Source organism: Podarcis cretensis (assembly GCF_951804945.1).
Source record: "Podarcis cretensis genome assembly, chromosome: 1".
NCBI classification, from domain to species: Eukaryota; Metazoa; Chordata; class Lepidosauria; order Squamata; family Lacertidae; genus Podarcis; species Podarcis cretensis.
In genome coordinates, this window is record NC_137170.1 from 82,246,567 (window position 1) to 82,270,354 (window position 23,788).

The following is a 23,788-nucleotide window of genomic DNA, read 5'->3' on the forward strand; positions in this document are numbered from 1 at the left end:
GGCCGCAAATGGCCCCCGGGCCGGACTTTGAACATGCCTAGCTTAGGTCCTTTTAAGTCCTGGAAGTGCTCCTGTGCCTAATGGTAGAGCTGGCCCTGGTGAGAAGCTGAAGGACAGAAACAGCAACAAAATTAAATTACATGATAGCAAAGGGTACTAAATGTTCTGACAGGTACATCTGCACTACAGACTTAATGTGCAGTCTTAACTAATTCCCCACCTCAAATGCTGGGCATTAGTTAATTGTGGGTGCTGAGAATTCTGTCTTTGGAATTCTTAGCCCTTGTCACTGAACTACAGTTCCCAAGATTTCCTACAGAGAAAGCACAGCAGTTTAACCCCTGGAAATCTGTATTTCGGACACGCACTAGATGCACACATTTAGGAATGAATCATAGAATCGTAGAATTGTAGAGTTGGAAGGGACCATGAGGGTCATCTAGTCCAATCCCCTGCAATGCATGAGTCTTAACTGAAGCATCCGTGACAAATGGCCATTCAACCTCTGCTTTAAAAAACCTCCAAGGAAGGAGAGTCCACAACCTCCCGTGGGAGTCCGTTCCACTGTTGAACAGCTCTTACTATTAAAAAGTTATTCTTGATGTTTAACTCTCTTATAAGTTGAAGCCATTGGTTGGGGTCCTACCCTCCGGAACAGTGGTGGGGGGGAACCTCGCTCCTCTTCTCTTTTAGATATTTGAAGGTGGCCATCATATCTCCCATCAGTCTCCTCTTTTCCAGGGTAAACATACCCAGCTCCTTCTCCTTTCTCATAAGGCTTGGTTTCCAGACCCTTGATCATCTTGGTTTCCCTCCTCTGAACCCTTTCCAGTTTATCAATATCCTTCTTAAATTGTGGTGCCCAGAACTGGACAAAGTGTTCCAGGTGTGGTCTGACCAAGGCACAATAGAGAGGTACTTTACTTCACTTGTCTTGGACACTATACAGCCTAGAATAGTTTTAGCTCTTTTTGCTGCTGCATCACGTTGTTGTCTCATGTTGAGCTTGTGGTCTACTAAGACCCCTAAATCCTTTTCACGTGTATTACTGGCAAATCACACACACACCCCATCTTATATTGGTGCAACTGGTTATTCCTGCTTAAGTGTAGTGTTCGCACTTTTTTTCAGGATGACAAGTAACCATTAATGAACACTCTTTGGGTTGGGTCAGTCAACCAGCTACAAATGCACCCAACAGTTACCTCATCCAGCCCACATTTTATCAGTTTCTCTGCAAGAATATCATGGGGGACTTTATCAATAGCCTTACTGAAATCCAGATGTACCCCATTTCAACTGCTGTACTTGTTCCTCTAACAAGGACATGGGTGGCGCTGTGGGTTAAACCACAGAGCCTAGGACTTGCTGATCAGAAGATCGGCGGTTCGAATCCCTGCAACGGGGTGAGCTCCTGATAGCTCGGTCCCAGCTCCTGCCCACCTAGGAGTTCAAAAGAACATCAAAGTGCAAGTAGATAAATAGGTACCGCTCCGGCAGAAAGGTAAACGGCGTTTCCGTGCGCTGCTCTGGTTCGCCAGAAGTTGCTTAGTCATGCTGGCCACATGACCCGGAAGCTGTACGCCGGCTCCCTTGGCCAATAAAGCGAGATGAGCACCGCAACCCCAGAGTTGGTCACGACTGGACCTAATGGTCAGGGGTCCCTTTACCTTTACCTTTACTTGCTCCTCTGGTACAGAATCAGTAAATAGATTGCTAGCAGGGTAGGAGTTTGGGGCCTCTAACCTGGCAATATTTCTTCCAATCCCTTCATTCTGGCCAGCATAGTGAATCTACCCTTCTTGTCTATTCTTCTTGTCTATTGGAGTATATTGGGATATTATTAGGATTGGTTACAAAATCAGGAGTATTGAGAACTTCCTGTTCCTTCCTATTCCTTCCCCTCAAATTGCATTTTCCAGACTGCAATTCCCTTTCTCTGAGATCATTTTCTTTGAAGGTAGCAAGTGTGTTATCAGCATATGCATCCACTACAATAGCCTTGGATCTGCAGGTCAAGAATGGAAAACAGTGCCTCCAAGTCCATTTCCTGAGCATTCATACTGGTGTAGAAACTGGTCTCTGAGTTCACGTAGTAATCTTGATATTTGTCATTCAGTTGTTTAGCTACTGAATCTGATAGGAATTTAGCAAGTACTTCTAAACCAGGCATAGACAAACTCCGGCCCTCCAGATGTTTGGGACTACAGTTCCCATCATCCCTGACCACTGGTCCTGTTAGCTAGGGATGATGGGAATTGTAGTCCCAAACATCTGGAGGGCCGGAGTTTGCCTAGGCCTGTTCTAAACCAATACAAAAGAAGTATGTTTGTTACCAGCAGAAAATTATTATTACTATTAATTTTATTAATTACACATCCTTCACCCTACGGTCCCAGGGCAGGTCACAACATATTAAAATACAACATTAAAAAGCCTAATGCACCTCATTGAATTTTCTCTCTTCCCAGTGATGCTACCTACCCTATCATGTAGGGTAAACTGATAGGGTAGGTAGCATCACTGGGAAGAGAGAAAATTCAATGAGGTGCATTAGGCAAGGTCTCAAACAAGCTGAAGCAGGTGCAGAAGGGAGTAAGTAAATGATCAAAGGAAGGAATGGAATGCTTCTCGTAAGGGCAATGATTCAAGTTTCACTTGATTGGTAAAAGGAAGAGGACTAAAAGGGATACAAGATCAGAAGGATGAACTATAGCTCAGGGGTGAAGCACACACTTTGCATGAAAATGACTTGAGTTCAGATTCAGAGTAGGGCTAGGAATGTCCCCTGCTTGGCCACCTAGAGAGATGCTGCCAGTCAGTGTGGGCAATACTGAGGTAGATGGACCAATGGGCCATTTTACATTAATGGACCATACTGAGCTGGATGGACTACGGCAGCTTCCTATTTTCGTATGCTAAAAGATATATATGACAAAGCACAGCATGAAGAAGCATGCTTAAGAAGCTTAAGACAGGAGGCTGTGGAAACAAGAACCAGCAAATTAAAGGTAAAGGTAAAGGTACCCCTGCCCGTACGGGCCAGTCTTGACAGACTCTGGGGTTGTGCGCCCATCTCACTTAAGAGGCCAGGGGCCAGCGCTGTCCGGAGACACTTCCGGGTCACGTGGCCAGCGTGACATCACTGCTCTGGCGAGCCAGAGCCGCACACAGAAACGCCATTTACCTTCCCGCTGGTAAGCGGTCCCTATTTATCTACTTGCACCTGGAGGTGCTTTCGAACTGCTAGGTTGGCAGGCGCTGGGACCGAGCAGCGGGAGCGCACCCCGCCGCAGGGATTCGAACCGCCGACCTTTCGATCGGCAAGCCCTAGGCGCTGAGGCTTTAACCCACAGCGCCACCTGCGTCCCTATGACACCATAGGTAAAGGTAAAGGTACCCCTGCCCGTACGGGCCAGTCTTGACAGACTCTGGGGTTGTGCGCCCATCTCACTTAAGAGGCCAGGGGCCAGCGCTGTCCAGAGACACTTCCGGGTCACGTGGCCAGCGTGACATCGCTGCTCTGGCCAGAGCCAGAGCCAGAGCCGCACACGGAAACGCCGTTTACCTTCCCGCCGGTAAGCGGTCCCTATTTATCTACTTGCACCCGGAGGTGCTTTCGAACTGCTAGGTTGGCAGGCGCTGGGACCGAGCAGCGGGAGCGCACCCCGCCGCAGGGATTCGAACCGCCGACCTTTCGATCGGCAAGCCCTAGGCGCTGAGGCTTTAACCCACAGCGCCACCTGCATCCCCAGCAGATTAAGCATTACCAAATTCAGCTTCAAAAGGAGGCTTTACAACATAAAGTTTGCATGTATATAGGTGATAAAGAGTTTTGAGAAATTTCTTTGGTGCTCTTATGTACTGGGTTCTGGTCAAAGTAAGACAATGTTTTCCTCTGCATACAACTTTTGTTTCTCATCAATCCACACCAATCTTATGATGATAACAATATGGCTAACTTCCTTTCCCAATAATAAGTGATAGACAAATGCATTGACCTTTCCTGGCAATTCAAAATGATTGGGTAGGTAGCAGGGTAGAGGAGAGATACCATCCAAGAAATCATAAGATAAAAGCAATTACGCAACAACAAAACAAAGACATATGAAATGCCCGCACTGAAGCTAGGTTCTGGGAGCAGTACAGATAATAAAAAAAATCAGTTGCAAAATAAAGCAGCAAAGAAGAGAAATATGAATAAAGGCCAAAGGTTCCTCCCCCCCAAAAAAAAGCAAAATTGCTGCCATTTTGCAGAAAGTAAATAAATATTGCTGTGTGTTGGGGTGCCAGATTTTTGTGGGTGCAAGGCACCCATAATTATTGGGTTTAGTAAAAGTTAGAGTTAATCAAGATTTCATAAAGCTGTGCCAAACGCTGCTGGGTGCAGCTTACATTGATGAGCCATGCCAACCTGGCAGTTAAGAGACAAAGACTGGAATGGTCCATCAGAAATCATCAAGGGAGTGAATACTACCAGACATCTTCATCTTCACCCTCATTGCCATGCCTCCTGATCCCTCCTTTTTTGTAACCCCCCCATTTCCCCTCCCTTCTCCTCCTTCCTTTCCTCAATTGCCCCCTGCACACAGAACACCTCCATTCCCATGCCTCCTCCTCTCTCTTATTCTGCAGCCTCCTTGCCCCCCACAACTCCATGATGGCTGTGTTTGTTGTTTAGTCGTTTAGTCGTGTCCGACTCTTCGTGACCCCATGGACCAGAGCACGCCAGGCACTCCTGTCTTCCACTGCCTCCTGCAGTTTAGTCATACTCATGCTGGTAGCTTCGAGAACACTGTCCAACCATCTCATCCTCTGTCGTCCCCTTCTCCTTGTGCCCTCCATCTTTCCCAACATCAGGGTCTTTTCCAGGGAGTCTTCTCTTCTCATGAGGTGGCCAAAGTATTGCCGTCTCTCCATGATGGTAGATGTTACTTTATCTTTAAAATGAATAGCCTCTTAAGAGTAGGCCTGTCAGTGGCAGAGGAAGGGGGCGGGGGGGCGCCCTAGTTGTCATCCCTGAGGGGGGGGGTGACATCGCTGCGCGGCCCCCCTGGGCCGCTCGCTGCAGGGGAGCCCCCACAGGCGGTTAGCCCTGCCCCCGCGGGTGGCTAGCTCCTGGGTGCACAGCTAGCTCCGCCTGTGAGGCCCGTCAGCTTCTTCAATTAGAGAAGGTTTGCTTGTTAATAAAATATTTCTTTTGAATTGCTGCATTGAATCTGGAACTTCACGTTGAAAACTACAGTGGTACCTCGGGTTACAGACACTTCAGGTTACAGATGCTTCAGGTTACAGACTCCACAATCCCAGAAATAGTACCTCAGGTTAAGAACTTTGCTTCAGGATGAGAACAGAAATTACGTGGCGGCAGCCGGAGGCCCCATTAGCTAAAGTGGTACCTCAGGTTAAGAACAGTTTCAGGTTAAGAACGGACCTCTGGAACAAATTAAATTCTTAACCCGAGGTACCACTGTACACATATTACCAGGACAGGAATACATTATGTGGAGGTTGTATGGAAGATCTGAGGGCTCCACATCCTTGTATGGTCAAATTTTATTTTGTTTACCAATTGATGTAGCGTAGAATATCCTGCATTGTCTGTAGCTCTAAAAACAAGGTGTGGTGTCCAACTAAACATTTCCACTCCTGCAAGGATATTTAGCAGCACAATACAACTTTCCCATCCTCTCTTCTCCCTGCACACCCAGTGCACACCCAGTGCACACCTCGCAAGTCTCCCCAGCGGCTTGGGAGAAAACCCAGAACAGAACTGGTCTGAGGATCACAGTGGGAGAGGAGAGGGCAGGAAAGTTGTGCAGCACCCTTGCACTGTTGAGTTGGATGCCGCCCATGGACTCCATAATCCTTTCTATCCATGTTTGCTTTCTGTGGGTTAAAGCCTCAGTGCCTAGGACTTGCCGATCGAAAGGTCGGCGGTTCGAATCCCTGCGGCGGGGTGCGCTCCCGCTGCTCGGTCCCAGCGCCTGCCAACCTAGCAGTTCGAAAGCACCTCCGGGTGCAAGTAGATAAATAGGGACCGCTTACCAGCGGGAAGGTAAACGGCGTTTCCGTGTGCGGCTCTGGCTCTGGCCAGAGCAGCGATGTCACGCTGGCCACGTGACCCGGAAGTGTCTCCGGACAGCGCTGGCCCCTGGCCTCTTAAGTGAGATGGGCGCACAACCCCAGAGTCTGTCAAGACTGGCCCGTACGGGCAGGGGTACCTTTACCTTTACCTTTTATTACCTTTTGTTTCCTTTATACCACCACCATGCAAAAGAAAAGAGAAAAAAAGGTGTATGGTTCACAACCAATGTAAAGTTGAGCACGCTAATACTGCTACGGTACTTAGTGCAATGTACCCAAGGGCTTTTAAGAGTTTTAGTTTCTTTTTCATTTGCCATCTTTCAGCTTTGATGGTGATTTTACTGCCATATAACTTTTTGAATATAAATTTGCTGCATTTCATATTTCTATAAAAATATAGACTTTTAAAAATTGGATAGAATGTTAACTATTTTTTCTTTTGACCACAGTGGGTGAAATTCCTAAGAATATTAGACAATCCAGAGATCATAAAAGCCAGAACAACAACAGGGAAATAGGCCTGGGGGCTTTCATGCTGGGCACCTCCAAAAATGTGATTTATTTTTTTTAAAGGAATAGTGAATAACTTTCTAATTTTGGAGTGGAATTGGATTAAATCTGGTTCTTGCCTGTGTGTAGATCTACAGCAGCTGAAGTTGCACCAATGCTTTATGTGCCCTTGTTTGGCCCTGAGTCACCATAGAGTGTAATTAGGCTAAAGGATTTAGATTTAGCTGGATATGAATGAGCCTATTTATTTCCTTGTCAGCTCCTGGTGACTGAATTTTAATTTAATTTGATAATTGATGCTCAGCATCTCTGCTTTCATAACTGGTTCATTTACCTTGGGCAGGATAAGAAACAATGGCCCTGCTAAGGTGGGGAGATCCCAGCAAAGCTTAGTCACGCTTCTAGTCAGCCTTATGAGAACAGATGGCGAAACGAATGCTAATGTAGCAATAGTAACAAGATATGTTCACTGCAGCCCTAGAAACTCTGCCACCCACCCATCACAAGGGGCACTTGGACTTTCAACAAGCTTCTAGCAAGGTACCTTACTAAAGATTCCTGAGTAAGCTTAGCAGTCACAGAAGAAGAGGGCAAGTCTCCTTGTGGGCCAAGAATTGGCAAGCAGAGAGTAGGAATAGATGGGCAGTTCTCTGAATGGAGAGACTCAATCCATTCTGGGTTCATTTCAATCTGGGTTCAGGCCTGGCCATGGGACTGAGTTGGCTTTGGTGGCAGAAGGCAGAACTGCAGCAGTGTGGCCATGCTCCTGTTTCTTGATCTCTCGTGGGTTTTGATCCCATTGACCATGGTACACTCTTGAACCAGCTCTGAGGAATGGGAATTGGGGACACTGTGTTACAGTACAGTTCTTAACCCAAAACCGTTCTTAACCTGAGGTGCGCTTTTGCTAATGGGGATTTCCGTCCTCATCCTGAGGTAAAGTTCTTAACCTGAGGTACTACTTCTGGGTTAGCAGAGTTTGTAACCCGAAGTGTTTGTAACCCAAAGCGTTTGTAACCCAAGGTACCACTGTAGTTCCAGTCCTGCCTCTGAGGACCACTCAAGAGACTAGCATTTCAGGAAATTGGATGGGAGAGGCTGAGAAACCTCTCCCCCCACAAGCCTTGTCCACCATAAGGCAAAGGCAAAGGAGATGGGGGGAAGGGGGGAAGCTGAGATTGAATCCTGGCAAGACAGAGGTATTGTGAGTGAGTGGCTCCCTTAGGAGGGGAGAGGAAAGGTGATGAGTAAGAGGTGACATGATAATTTATAAAATTAAGCACGGCATGGAGGAAATCAACAGAGAAAAGTTGTTCTCCCTCTCCCTTTACCTCTCATGAAGGTAAAGACTATCAATGGCTACTAGCCATTATGGCTATGCTCTGCCTCCACAGCTGGAAGCAGTTCTGAGTATCAGTTGCTAGAGGAGATGCTCTTGCGTTCAGGTCCTGCTTGCTGGTTTCCCACAGGCATTTGGTTGGCCACTGTGAGAATAGGATGTTGGACTATATGGGCCATAGGCCTGATCCAGCAAGCTCTTCTTACAATGATAAGAACCAAATCATGGCTTCTGAAGCAATGAAGTGTGATTTAGTAGGGTTGCCATATTTCAAAAAGTGAAAATCTGGACAGAAAAGCTTTTTTTGACAGAGTGGTTGAGCATATATATACACACACACACACACACACACACAAAGTAAAGGTACCCCTGACCGTACGGGCCAGTCGTATCCGACTCTAGGGTTGTGCGCTCATCTCACTTAAGAGGCCGGGAGCCAGCGCTGTCCGTAGACGCTTCCGGGTCACGTGGCCAGCATGACGGAGCTGCTCCGGCGAGCCAGCACCAGCGCAGCACACGGAAACACTGTTTACCTTCCCGCTATAAAGCGGTACCTATTTATCTACTTGCACTTAGGGGTGCTTTCGAATTGCTAGGTGGGCAGGAGCTGGGACCGAAAGACGGGAGCTCACCCCGCCGCGGGTATTCGAAACGCCGACCATACGATCGGCAAGTCCTAGGCACTGAGGTTTTACCCACAGCGCCACCCGCGTCCCTCTTTTGCATATATATATATATGCAAAATCTCTGTTGGGGGGGGAGTTTTTGAGCTATTTTAGGACAAAAACGACACTGCTGACATGGGTTGCCAAACATCTGGATTTTCCATGACACTGTTTCTGACGGCCAATTACTGGCTATGTCCAGGAAATTCCAGACATATGGCAACCCTAGGTGTAGAGATTTAAAAGGCCTGCAGACAAATAGGAAAAATTATAATTTATTTAGGAGACCACTGTAAGCAGATGAAAACATTAGCAGGATTATTAGAACACTTGTAGTGTAACAAACATGATGGATAATACGGATAGATATAAAACATAGATCATGATACAATATGCAGTTGAAAACGTTGACATTAGGACCCACTGAGGGGATGGGGGGAGAAGCCATGGGATTCAGAGAAATCTCTGTACAGTGGTACCTCGGGTTACATACGCTTCAGGTTACATACGCTTCAGGTTACAGACTCCGCTAACCCAGAAATAGTGCTTCAGATTAAGAACTTTGCTTCAGGTTGAGAACAGAAATCGTGCTCCGGCGGCGCAGCAGCAGCAGGAGGCCCCATTAACTAAAGTGGTGCTTCAGGTTAAGAACGGTTTCTTTTTTTTTTTTAAATAATTTTTATTCGTTTTTCAAACACATAATAAAAACAGAACAAGACAAACAGAAGAAAAACAAGAAAATCAAAGCACACAAAACAATTAGACCAATATAACTTCAAAGTCATCATTTCATACCCTTCTTTCTTTTGACTTCCCCATACCTCCCCATCCCTGCATCCTTGTTTAGTGATTCTTTAGCAACCCTTAAGTCAATTGTCTTAATTCCCTTTCATAAAGTTTCCTTTAGTTTTTTAGTTACTGCTGCAGTTCTTTACCTCTTACCCCCTGACATCTTAACATTCCTCAATTTTGCAATAGTTTTTGAGATATATTTTAAATTTCTTCCAGTCCTCTTCCACTGCCTCCTTCCCCTGGTTGCGGATTCTGCCCGTCATCTCAGCCAGTCCCATAAAGTCCATCACCTTTGTTTGCCATTCTTCCAGAGTAGGTAGTTCTTGCATCTTCCAATACTTTGCCAGTAGAATTCTTGCTGCTGTGGTGGCATACATAAAGAAAATCCTATCCTTCTTTAACACCAATTGGCCAACCATACCCAAGAGAAAAGCCTCTGGTTTCTTAGGAAAAGTCCACCTAAGGACCTTCTTAATTTCATTATAGATCATTTCCCAGAAAGCTTTAACCTTTGGGCAGGTCCACCAAAGGTGGTAAAAAGTGCCTTCAGTCTCATTACATTTCCAACACTTATTGTTAGGCAGGTGATAAATTTTTGCAAGCTTGACTGGGGTCATGTACCACCGATAGATCATTTTCATAATATTTTCTTTTAAAGCATTACATGCAGTAAATTTAATACCGGTGGTCCATAACTGTTCCCAGTCAGCAAACATAATATCATGACCAATATCTTGTGCCCATTTAATCATAGCTGATTTCACCGTTTCATCCTGTGTATTCCATTTCAACAGCAAGTTATACATTTTTGATAAATTCTTAGTATTGGGTTCCAACAATTCTGTTTCTAGTTTTGACCTCTCTTTCTGGAATCCTATTTTCCTGTCCTGTTTGAATGTCTCATTTATCTGATGATAGTGCAACCAATCTCGAACCTTGGGCTTTAATTTCTCATAACTCTGAAGTTTAACCCTTTCACCATCATATTCTAGAATTTCATAATATTTTGGCCATTTAGAGTCCATATTAAGCTTTTTTACTTCCCTAGCTTCCATTGGTGACACCCACCTGGGGGTTTTACTTTCCAACAAATCTTTGTATCTAATCCAAACATTATACAATGCTTTCCTTACAATATGGTTTTTAAAGCCTTTATACACCTTTGCCTTGTCATACCATAAATATGCATGCCAACCAAAGCTATTGTCATACCCTTCCAGATCCAAAATGTCTGTGTTCTCAAGAAGTAGCCAGTGTTTCAACCAGCAAAAGGCTGCCGATTCATAATAGAGTCTTAAGTCCGGCAGGGCAAACCCCCCTCTATCCTTTGCATCAGTTAAAATCTTAAATTTAATTCTGGGCTTTTTGCCCTGCCAGACAAATTTTGATATGTCTTTCTGCCACTTCTTGAAACATTCCATCTTGTCCAAAATCTGCAACGTCTGAAATAAAAATAGCATTCTAGGCAATACATTCATCTTAATAGTAGCAATTCGGCCTAACAAGGAAAGTTTCAACCTTGACCATATTTCCAGATCCTTCTTTAATTCTAACCAACCTTTTTCATAATTATCCTTAAATAAGTTCACATTCTTGGACGTTAAGTTTATCCCCAGGTATTTTACCCTTTTTGTTATTTCCAAGCCTGTTTCATTCTGAAACAGGTTAAGAACGGTTTCAGGTTAAGAACAGACCTCCGGAACGAATTAAGAACTTAACCTGAGGTACCACTGTAATGAAAAGGAAAATTAAAAAAAAATATTAAAGGCCTGCAGACAGTGTATCTTCAAAAATGGAAACGTTTCTCCTTAAGCTTGCCATATAAGGAAAACACCTTGGTGAGGAGCGCAGGGAGGCAGGGCTCTTTTGTGACTGACAGGTGGGGCCTGCCCAATACATTTTGGCACCTGAGGTGACCCACAAAATGGTACTTCCCCCCACCCCCAGCCAGGGAAAAGGGGGTTAGTGGAGATCTACATCAGGAACAAGGGGGGGAGGAGACTAGTAGTGCTCCTATTGGCCAAGAGTCCACTGTAGAGGCAGCATGGGAGGGGTCAATGTGGCCTCTAAGAGCTCACCGTAGCTGCTGTTGTCACTGTGGGAGTAGCAGCAGGCAATGCATTCCTTGGAGGCCAGAACTGCTGCCCTTGAGGCAGTTGCCTCACTTTGCCTCATGAGTTGTCCAGCCCTGCAGCTAGGGATGAGGGACAACTGGATTCTATCAGCACCACATCACATAATTATCATCACAGCTTCATCCCTTTTTACATAAACAGCCTCAAAACAACTGTAAAAGCACATTATCACCAAAAATAAGAGCAAAAATAATAACCTAAAATGCGTATAATATTTATAAAAAGGGAGTTCCAATCTACACTAGTGAAAGTATGAGAACAAGAGGAGTCACAGATGTACCTAATAACCCTCCGAATTAAGGGCCTGAGAAAATAGAAACATTTTTGCCTGGCACCTAAGAACAGCCATCAATAGTACTAGGAGCGTTGACTTGGGGAGAGCATTGCTTAGGCAGGGAGCCACCCACATTTCGTCATCTCGTATCATCCTCCTCCACGTGGGAGTAGGCACGTGGAAAAGGGCCTCGGATTATGGATGCAAGTTATGTCTTGGTTCATGTGAAGAGAGGCAGTCCTTGTGAAATTGGGATCCTGAGCCACAAGAGGCTTTATCAGTCAAAGCCAGCCCTTTCAACTGAGCCCATAACATGATTGGTTGCCAGTGTGGTAGCACTAAAATTGGTGTTATATGTTCAGACTGTCTTGCCTCAGTCTGCTGTCTCTCAGCTAAATTCTGCACCGGCTACAATTTGTGATCCGTTTTCAAAGGCAGCTTCATGTATAACACGTTGTAGTAATCTAAACTAGAGGCTACAAGAGCATGGTCAACAGATGTCTAGATGCAGGCATGGCTGGGTCACCATCCAAAGCTTACAGAAGCTACTGTATGCCACTGAAGCCACCTGTGCCTCAAGTGACAGTAATGGATCCTAGAAGTAACCCCAAGCTAGGTACCTGCTCCTTCACAGGGAGAGTAACCCTACCCAGAGCAGTCCAAGCCTTACCCATCCAGTCTAGCAAACCACCCACTATTAGCACCTCACTCTTACCTTGAGGAAGCTTCAGTCAGTTGGCTCTCATCCAGTCCATTGCCAGTTAATGATCCAGAACATCCACTGCCACACCTACAGTTGTAAAAGAGAATCAGAGTTGTGCATCATAAGTATATTGCTGACAGCACATTTTATCCTTCGAAAGTCATCCTTCAAAATTCACAGTTCTCCATATTCTGCAAAGCAATGCTCCAGTGAGGTAATTTGTTGAAAGGCACTATTGTTAACTTATTGTTATTTTCAAAGGTCAGAATTTTGGAGTGTGCTGTCAACAAAATGCATATACTAAGATAAAGTGTGCATAAAATCAACATGTTGGTGAAAAATTACAAAAATGCATTATATAAGAGAAAGTTGTTTTGAAATAATTTTGAATTTTCATGAGAACTTTAAAAAAATGACAAACTGGTGTGGAAGGGTGGAGAACCAAATTTACGTCTGGGGAAAAAAGAAGCTGAGAAACGCCAAAATTGACAGTGGCATTACCAGAAATCCTATCAGAGTGCTTTGGGCAAGGGATGTTGAAGGAATGCATTCTATGTTCTACGAGTGGTGCTAGTTTGGAAGATGCTGGATGTTCGTCCTTTTGCCTCTGCCATCTGCCCACACATTGACACCTGCCAAATCAGCTTTCAGCTTAGCTCCCCCTCTGACTTTTGGTGACAAATAGAGCAGAATGCCTAGGGCAAAATTTCTGCATCAATCCTGAAATTTGGCATGTTCCTTACATAGGGGCTCCTCTCATGGGCATAGCCAGGATTTTTGTTGGGGACAGGCAGGACTTAAGTTAGGGAGGACAGGACTTTTGTTGGGGGGGAGCACCAACATGATTGGTCAGTTAGTTAAGTATTTCTATTGTTTACTTGATGGGGGGGCTGCCCCCCTCTGCCCTGCCCCCCTCTGCCCTCCTCCTTGGCTGCGCCAATGGCGCCTTTCTGTCTATTTGCAAACAAATTGCTCACAAAACGATAGCGAAGACTAAATTTATCCTTTTTCAATCACCCCAAATTGAAAAAGCTGCCTTTGCTGGGAAACCACTGTACAGTGGTACCTCAGGTTACATACGCTTCAGGTTACAGACTCCGCTAACCCAGAAATAGTACCTCAGGTTAAGAACTTTGCTTCAGGGTGAGAACAGAAATCGTGCGGCAGCAGCGCGAGGCCCCATTAGCTAAAGTGGTGCTTCAGGTTAAGAATGAATTAAGTATGTAACCAGAGGTACCATTGTAGCTATCTCTTGAGATTTGGTAGGATTCTAATTCTACTCCTCCCAAAATGTTGTTGCTTTTTAAAGTTATAGATAGTTCCTTAAATTCTTTTTTCAGGTACCCAACACACACACACACACACACACACACACACACACCCCACTTGGATTTGGAACAAAGGCAAAGCAGCCCAGTCCCGAATCAGGCTATTTTCCAAGACGCTGGATTAGCATCAAGCCAAAACTTGTGGTTGGTGAACATCCCTAGTAAAAACCTTCCTTTTAAAGAAAGCTTTTGGTTTGTAGATGATTGTAATACAATATTGCATTGGTTTTAACACTTGACAATTTTGTGAGGAAAGGCAGGATACAATAGTTTTAATTTTGTTCCTTTCTCATTATTGGTTCTTTTTCCTACTCCATCCAAAGTATTTAGATATTTTAGACCTGTTTTGGGCAACCTGCTTGCAAGACCATGTTGCCAGTGTTTCAAAAGTTTGTCGTTAAAATGCTTGTTATTTTAAAATGAATTCTGGCAGCTACTGATGAAACCATGGGGGGAGGAATCGCACAGAATGACAACTACTCCACTTGTCTTGATCTGCATAGTAATCTCCCTGTTTAAAAAATGTGGGCATTAATTGCTAACTAGAATAAACTTCTGATCTGCATAAACCTTGCACAGAAGCCTTGCACAGAGACGCACTGTCTATATCAGTGATAATAAATCTCCTGTGTGCCTAATGAGGTCCACAAGGCTGTTTTGAGCAAACCACAACTACCCTTCTCACATGCGATATCATATGATGTCAGACATGGGAAAACTTGGATTGGGAAAGTTCAAAAAAGAAATCAAGCTATGGCAGCAAAGGAAGATATGGAAGTGCACTTGCGTTCTTCTTTTGCAGCCCTAGCTTGAATTTTAAAAGTATCAGATTCAAGCCAAGGCTGCAAGAATCTGGATCTGTCAGGAGCCCCCTCCTACCCAACACATGCAGAATGGATTGCAGAATTCATTTCCAATGGTGAAACCTCTGTTGGAGCTGAATTCTGCTCTCTCTGCCAACACATTTCAGATAGGATGAGAACATTGGATGCCCAGTGGAATTACATCACTTTTGGATGGACACACTTTTTAGCCTCACGTGTCTTATCCTACCCCCAGACAAGGAAAGCTCACATTGGCAGTCTTTATTGACAAAGAAGCACTTACAGCAGCTCCCACAGTGCTCCAGGGACACACAATCTTCTAGCATCTAGGCAGCTGTCCTCAGATTTGTGCCTTGTGGAACAGTTGAAGCAACAGGGGGACCCCCCACACACACACACCACCAGCAGCTTATGAATCCTCATCTGTTGGGGCATGTGCTCAACCTGAGACGCCACTTACACAGAAGCCATTGCTGCTTTTCCCTCCTCAAGCCCCTCCTGGCTCTAGGAGACAGCAGGGTGGGAGATCATGGCAGGGAATCTACTGGCCCTGGCTCAGTCTCTTTCTCCTCCGCCACATCCCGTGCACCTCCCTCTGTCTCGGACTGCCCTGCCCCTTCCTCCTCCTGCTGCCCTGGCTCCTGCCTCGCAGGCAGCACCAAACACCTTAAAACACTGGCCCCTCTCTCCATAGGCACAAAGATAATAAACCACCAGCCTAATCACAAGAGATTAGTGTGGTGAGTTGTGCTGTTGCTGGATGTTTTCTGGTATGTTTTTCATGTTTGAACATGTTAATGTTTCTGTCCAGCAACTTTTCCCAACAAACAATTTGTATGGAGCACACAGAGCTTATTATATTCTTGAACCAGCTGTTGCACCCAAGATGGTAAAGAAATGGTAAGAAAGGCAAAACGATTGCAAGAGGTTTGTCATGCCTGGAGCTGCAGATGGGTGGCACAGACACAAACTTGCTGAGAAAAGTGCTGCTCACAAACCTAGTAATTGCAACATACCTTTTTGCATAATGTCCCTGAGAACTAAGTGGGAGCTGACAGAGGCTCATGTACTATGGTTAGATAACAAGGATATGTAACAGGGCAAGAACAGTCTAGCAGCATTAATTTGACTATGCCCTTTCTCATTAATTGGGGAAAAAACTTTCAGACAAAAGTTGTCAAAATTGTTGTTGTTCTTTACTGATGGTGCAGAAGGGGTAGGAGTTGAAATATGTTGTAGCATAAACACACAAGAGGAGTTGGTAACAATGGGGCTCACAGAGAAGAATCAGATGTAATAATTTCTCCACCTAAGAAAGTGTTGTAGCCTAAAGGTCTGCCATCAAAATCTTGACCATTTCAGTTTTTGCTATTTTTTATATTTGCCAAAGTAAACACAAGATATTCAAATGTGATGCTATCCAGCTATTAACTCTGGTGTGCAATGCATATGTGCTATAGTGCCTGTCAGCATTCAAATGTGAATTTTGACAATACCAATGGTGTATTTTTGAATGTCAGCATCTGCAGGGCATCACTGCTTTGAGACAGTCACCTAAATATCAGCATTCACCGGACCCTTAGCCAGGTGTTTGCTTGAGAACACTGGTCGGCCACAGTGAGAAGAGGATGCTGTATTAGATAGGCCATTGGCCTGACCCAACAGGCTATTCTTATGTTCATGTGGAGAGAGGAACTGAACAGTGCACACTAACCTCACTTCCAGTGCCCACATCCCCACCAGCTACATCTTCACCAAGTGCTGGGAACATTTAGGGTCCTTCCCACCAGTGGAATCTGCTCCATTGGGGGCAATGAGGAATTGCTCTGCAAGCCTCAGTCTGTTTTCAGCCATCCTCTATCTGCCTTCCAACCGGTCCAGAAAGTGGCACTTGCGGTCACCTTCCTCCTACTTAGTCTCCAGGTTCCCTTTGTAGAACTCGGCCTTGCTGAAGGTGAGGGAGCAGCAGCAAGGAAGGCTGCATCTGTGATGTGGAAGTCATAAATGTCTACAAAGGCTTGGGCACTCCCACTGGTTTGCGGCATACCTGGAGAAGGTAGGGATCATGGCTAGCTCCGCTGCTGGCTGTAGGTATGGGAGAAGCAATACATTATGGGAGAAGCAATTGCCTCATAGGCTCAGGTTATATATAAACCATATATCATAAAGACACCACTGTCTCCAGCGCACCTCATTCCAAGGAAAACAAACCCTGGGTAAGTGCCTGGACGCCCTAGGATCTTGCACTTCTCCCAATCTGGGGTGGTGTTCAACCTTATGAATTCATATATTGCAACATACAGGGATAGAGACAGTGGCAGAGCGCTGGTATTGCATAGGATCATTTGAATATAATGTATCAGTAGTAACTTAAATTGATGATTGAACTGAAAGAGTAAAAGCAATAGTTCAAGTTTCTGCAGTAGTTCACGACAATAACACAGAATTTTCCAAACTTTTCAAGTTGGTGACCACTTTTTAGACATGCATCATTTCACAATACAGTAATTCAGTTTTATTAGCAAACCAGAGGTTAAACTAACCATCTTCCAGCCCTGGGAGGAGAATGCGGAGTGTTCATGAGACACACCAACACCCTGCAGCCAACATACACACTAACATGTTGCGACACACAGTTTGGAAAGCTCTGATGTAATGCTTCAGTTTTATACTGTGGTTTTATTGATCATGCATGTTGACTTTGATATAAGCCACACTGGGTTAGTTTTACTTTGAAGGGTGGCATATACATTGTTTAAAAAGTATATACAAATAAGTTAGTGGTAAATAAATATGGTGAAAATTCATGCATCTTACATAAATACATTATCTTCAGAAATCAGTTCACATACAATCCTTGTACTAAGAGGGAAAACAACCTCCCAGCCCTACAAATCTTGCAATTAAAATTTGCTGTCTAAATGAACAGATGTTTCTGAACCTAGGTGAAATCTACCACATCACCAGGTTCAGAAGTTGGAACTTTTTTCTCAAAAGCTTTTCCACTCCTGGTTTGTTCAGTTTTAGCATGGCTTGACATCCCACTCTGATTTCTTCATATTGGTTCCTCCCCCCACCTTGTTGTTTAATATTCTAATTAATTTTAAATGGTTTGGTGTGTTTGATGTGGGTGCCAACGTGTCTCTCTTGTTGTCAATCAGCTTGGGTGAAGGTTTTCTGTAGAAATGAAACTATCAAATTTAAATAAAATAGTTACCATTGTTGAGTTGGGATGCAGGCTGGGCAGAGTGAGGGGGTCTGGATCTGCATCCCTCTTCTGATTGTTCAAAAGACTTTCACTAAACAGCTAATGAGTCTCGTTTAATTTCTGTGTTTATACTTTTGGCTTCAGCTATTATTTTGGGTGTCTGTGTGATATGAAACTAGTAAAAGAAGAAAGAATGTAAAGGCAGGGAAAATCTTGTCCCCAGGGCACAACTCCTTGCCCATTCAGAAAGATTGGAAGGGTGCTGGAGGCAGGGTTAGCAAGTACAGCAAAGTTTTGAAACTTTGTGCTCTGTGGCATATTAGGAAAGTTACTTTCTTGCTTTTCTGGTCAAACAGGCACACTGTGTATGCACAAGTAGAGAAAGTACCGTATTTTTCGCTCTATAAGACGCACCAGACCACAAGTTTTGGGAGGAGGAAAACAAGAAAAAATATATTCTGAATCTCAGAAGCCAGAACAGCAAGAGGGATCACTGCACAGTGAAACCAGCAATCCCTCTTGCTGTTCTGGCTTCTGTGATAGCTGCACAGCCTGCATTCGCTCCATAAGACGCACACACATTTCCCCTTGCTTATAGAGCAAAAAATACGGTACCTCATCAGCAGGTTTTTGACATGCACTTGATCGAATTTCACCCATTAGAGCTGAATACATTAAACATGCATCATTATTCACCAAAAGTTGACAAAGCTGGCGACATTACTAAGAGGTTACCATATTATTTTAGGAACCATGTGTGATCATGCTCCAAGAATATGAAGTAGGCATGTTTGAATGAATTCCTGCCCAAAGGGATTAAATAAAAATACAAACTGAATGCCTAAGCTAGTTGCGACAACTTGGGAAACTGAAAAAGTGAAGTGCAACTGGCCTCATCTCCCAACAGTGCTGAGAAGTTAACTGGGGTTTGGCGGAAACCCCCAAGGACTAGCACAGGGAGGCGGGGCAGCCCAACCAGCTGGTGAGTCCCACATGGCCTGAGGTGCTGTGCGCGGTCCCACAAAGGGCGCCCACCAATGAAGGTGTGAGCGCTCATTATGTCATTTGAATTATAGGTTTATATAGGGGGTTTGTTTTTGTTTTGCATTGGCATACACCACATAGGTGAAGCCTGCTCTTTGGCTAAAAATATGTTTAAAGTGTAAAAGCATTCTGGAAGACTACCACCCTCATCCAGTAAGAGATCTGTGCACAATGCCGGTATGATTGTTGGTGTACACCAAGATGTCACAACTCCTTCTGCATTGAGGTAGACTGAATTGGCTGGGTGGTCTTTTGATGTGGCTGTGGGTGCACATCCACCTCTGGGGGTTATCAGTTGTTGCACAGGACTAGTCGTCTGTCATTATAGCTGGATTAGGTCCATATGTGTACTCCGGAAATCTGCAGCCTACAGTATATTTCAAATGAACAGCCCAGTCCTATGCAGCCTACTAAGTAAACCCACTGTTAGTCCAATAGGACTCCTCCACCGCCTGTAAAGCTGCTACACATCAGTAGACCTTAACAATACTAAAATACTTTCACTTTTTTGTTCTATATACATTCAAATTATGCTTCCTTATGTGGCTATGGCTACATAAAAGAGCATAATTTCACATTTTCTTTGTAAAAAAAGCCCCACACCCCATTGCCTTCTCTTGCTTCAGAAACAACTAAAATTGATTCTCACACTTTGATCCCAGATACACGTAGGTGAAATGCCACAATGCAGATATTATTATTATTTAAATTGATCCATCGCCTACTACATAGCAGCTTCTCGTGGTACAGAGAACCTAATATCAGGCTGGACCTGTAAGATTGGGATTGGATCACACCATCTGCTATTTTAGGGTGTCAGGCTTCAGGGAACCCAATCCCTCCCCCAGTGGCAGCCAGTAAACAGAGAAACAAGAGGAGTTCTTACCAAGTAATTTATTCCATAGTTCACAGAGAGAGTCAAAGGAATGCATCCTCCCTAAAAGAATGGCGTTGATCCGAATAAAGTCCAACCCCCTTCATCCCTCCTATTCTACGTCACCCTTGTGACTGCTAATCTAATCTTTCTGCCTCTGAGCCTTCTGTTCTCCTATCCTCAATGCCCGCCTGGTCCTGGGAGGGGGCGGTCAGGAATGCTCTTGAAAGACACTGAGTCTGTCAGCTGTCTCTCCCCTGGTGCTTCTCCTTCCTGCTGTTCCTCTCCCAATATTTCCCAGCTTTCCCCCTCTGCAGCTTCTGAACTATGTCCTTCTGCAAGCCACTGTTCTAAATCCATACTGTCCTCCTGTTCTCAGGAAGGTTCAGGAGAAGGGAGGGGTGAGTCCCACCATTCCTCCTCAGTCTAGCCCCTGATATCAGGATTCTCCTGCCCCCACCAGCCAATTTTGAGAGGCAACGGGAGATTGGGGGGGGAGCCCCATTGCGCAAGCAGAAGCCCTAAGGCTCGTTAGGTGAATCCCAATCCAAGTTCCTAGAGCCAAAGCACATTCTAAAGCCTTCTTGAGATTTAGATTCCATACACACCCTCACATGTCAAGAGAAGAAACAAGGATACAGTACGCACAACTCAGCTGGGTGTGGAAAGCAACCCATTGAAATGCATGTCAGGTGAGCAGATGGTAGATTAAGAAGGTGTGATGGTTTGGTGGAGTTTGTGGTAGGACACACAGAAAGGAACGCATATTGAGGTGGGAAGAGATACACCCTGTCCAGCATCCACCCTGTCCGGCACTTTTTCACAACAGCCAACATCCTTTACAGCTTCAGGCAGCATGATTAAAATACTGTATTAATATCATTCAGATGCCGAGACAGAGTGTGCTCATTTTCTCAGGTTGTTTAATTATTTCATTTTCTTCCTTGCATCATTTCTTAAACCTGCTATTCCTGTTATGGATGGGTATTTTTAAAAAACAAAAACCTTGTTTCATTTTTGTATTTTTAAAATATTGTTTTATTTATGTGTTTGTTCCTGTTCTGGGAGTTCTTGGGAACTGCCCTTCCATGCACAAGCAAATCCAACTGGAATACAGGCAACAGAGCAGCACCCTCCATCGCACTTAAGGGCAACAGACTAAATACAGATGTGTCTAGGTGGCATACACAGTTCTGTCCTACGACAGAGGGGAATGGCTTGGGGGCTCAGAAGAAATAGCTGAAGGGGTGTGTAGCCATTGCTCCCCCTCCCAAGCACCTGCCTTCTAAGGCAGTTGCCTCACTCTGCCTAACGTTAGGGCCAGCCAGACTGCAGTCTCATTCATCACTGGCTCCAGTAAGCAGCCCCCAACAACAGGTTCCTCACCTCTTAGAAAACTGGAAAAAGTTATCTGAACTGTACATTATTGACTTCATTCTCATTTTCAGTGACTGGGGTTCCTTTATACCAGCAAGCCTCAAAGTATAAAGTTATGCCCAGAACAAAAACCATTTCCTCTTGTCAAAAGCAAAGAGTTGCGTGTTGAGGTCCCCAATCCACCCCCCAAAATAACTCACAACGGACACGTAATTTTTGTTTAAGATTTTTGGCATGATTTTGGCCACAACTTTATTAAAATACAAACTGTGAGTGGTTGTTTAGGCATTGGTTAAGACTATCTGTCCCCCCGCCTGGGGACAGAACTGACTTCCGGGCACCACCGAAAGACAGTGCGGGGGAAAGCAAGTCGGGGAAGAATTGGAGCTGAGACACAGACCCTCAACTCTCACCCGCCTGCTCCCCGAAGGCTTGCCGGCCCTAGTCCCATTCCAGGGATTGGACGAAAAGATGGCAAGCCCCAGGATTCCTTTAACGGAATTCCCTTTCCGCAGCAACCATGGAGGGGCAGGCCCAGCCTATCCTGAACCCCTCCATGGAGGGGTAGGCCCAGCCTATCCTAACCCCTCCTCCACCAGATTTATAACCAATGCCTAACCACAACCTTACAAGTTGTGACGATTTGCTATGCAGTAGGCAAAAACCACCCAGCCAGCCAATTTGCCAGGTGGAAAAATTCCTACCAGGCCCCTGCTCAAAGGCAGACGACCCCATGACAGGCATAGCAAGGTCAACGCAACAAACCCCTTATTCTAGGGCGGGTGGGCGGGTGATCCGTTGCACGCAGCAAAAGAGAAAGTACAAGGCTGCGTGCAGAGTATTTAAACCTTTTACCCCTCCCACCAAAATTGCAACATAACTTTTGCCCCAGCAACTCGACAATCCAATCAATGCCCCCTGGCCATCTTGGAGAACTTACCCAGCAACAAAGGGGTGGCTCAGTAGACCCCACCGCAACACGTGCTCTCCCTGAAGGACAACACGCTTTATGCAAGTCTCCACTACAGGGTTGCTATCTCTTTGTACTTTATATAGACTGTTCATGTTCTTGTTTTTTTTTAAAGAAATCTTTATTGTCATTTTGCTGTGAGAGTATAAGCACAAGTTACACATAGACTTTTCACAATAAAGGAGTCAACAACAAAACACAATAAATCAGGAAAGGGGGAGGAAGAAACTAGGACATAACAAACATTACAAAATTTATCTGGCAAGGGGGAAAACCAAGAATAAAATTTAAAATACTTACAGATGTTAAAGAAAGAGGAGGTTTCTCCCTACCAGATTTGAAATTGTATTATGAAGCTTCTTGCCTATGTTGGTTAAGGAATTGGATATTGTTAAAAAATACAAATCTACTAGACCTGGAAGGATATGACAACAGATATGGGTGGCATGCTTATTTATGGTACGAGAAGGCAAAAGTTTATAAAGGTTTTCTGAACCACATAATTCGAAAATCAATCTATGAGGTGTGGTCTCGATATAAGAGTTTATTAGAACGTAAAACACCATGGTGGCTGTCACCTTAGAGGCAACAACTGTTAAAAAGGTAAATATGGAATCAAAATGGGCCACCTATGGAGACTTGGTGATAAGAGGTGGACACCATATGAGTGGAAATTGACACCATATGAGGGAATAAAAGAGTTGGTAAATGATTGGTTACATTATCATCACATAAATGAAGAATTTAAAGAAGCTAAAAGAAAAATGTATTTGAATTAATAAGATCCAGGTTTGAAATAGATCTGTTAAGCAACAAGGTTAAAATATTGTCAAAAATGTATAAGTTACTTTTGGAATGGCATATGAAAGATGAACAAGTAAAATTTGTAATGATACATTGGGCAAAAGTTGTTGGTTATAATATACAGTTAGAAGATTGAGTAAGATGGTGGAAAGATGGAATAAATTTTACTTCATGCAGTTCGCTTAAAGAAAATATAATGAAAATTAGCAAAAAATGTATAGAACAAATAATAAATGTTGGAAATGTAAAGAAAAAGAAGGTACCTTTTACCATATGTGGTGGGTTTGTAAGGAAGTGAAGGTCTTCTGGGAAATGATATATAATGAACTTTTTAAAATGTTGAAATATACATTTACAAAAAAACCCAGAAACCTTCCTGCTAGGTATAGTAGGTAGAGAGATACATAAACAGGACAAAACTTTGTTACTATATTCAACAACTGCAGTGAGAATGTTACTAGCCTAAAGATGCAAGCAAGAAGATTTACCAAGGAAAGAACAGTGGCAGGTGAAATTATTGAACTATGCCAAATTGGCAAATCTAACAGGGAAAATCCGGAACCAGCAGGATCAGACTGAAAGACTGGAACAAATTTGTATTATACTTGAAAGACAATTGTAAACAATTAACATCGCTAGTAGGGTTACAAGAAGTTTTGTAAGGTTAAAACTATTAATTATTACATATTATAGTTAATTTAGTATTTACATAAGATTATGATTTAATAGTAATAAGAAATATAGCAAATGCAGTATCCAGAGAATAGGTTTGAAAGCCAACAATCGGCGAGGGGGAAGTCACAGGCTTCACGAGCCAAATGTTTTATTTACTTCCATATACCATGATGTTATGT

At 44.1% G+C, this 23,788-nt stretch overlaps 1 long non-coding RNA gene across 3 annotated transcripts in view; it reads right to left on the bottom strand.

The window, feature by feature from the left end:
* LOC307204984 overlaps window positions 1–23,788 on the bottom strand; it is a 60,965-nt gene that overhangs the window by 25,758 nt on the left and 11,419 nt on the right. The window contains exons 2-4 of one of the 3 annotated variants that reach the window (XR_013833795.1): window positions 12,518–12,592; window positions 6,231–7,424; window positions 5,191–5,903 (exon numbers count right to left, since the gene is read on the bottom strand). This is a non-coding gene — a long non-coding RNA (uncharacterized lncRNA). Of the gene's footprint in view, window positions 1–5,190; window positions 5,904–6,230; window positions 7,425–12,517; window positions 12,593–20,431; window positions 21,275–23,788 lie in introns of those variants that run through there. The other 2 variants (XR_013833794.1, XR_013833793.1) reach the window with 2 other exon arrangements.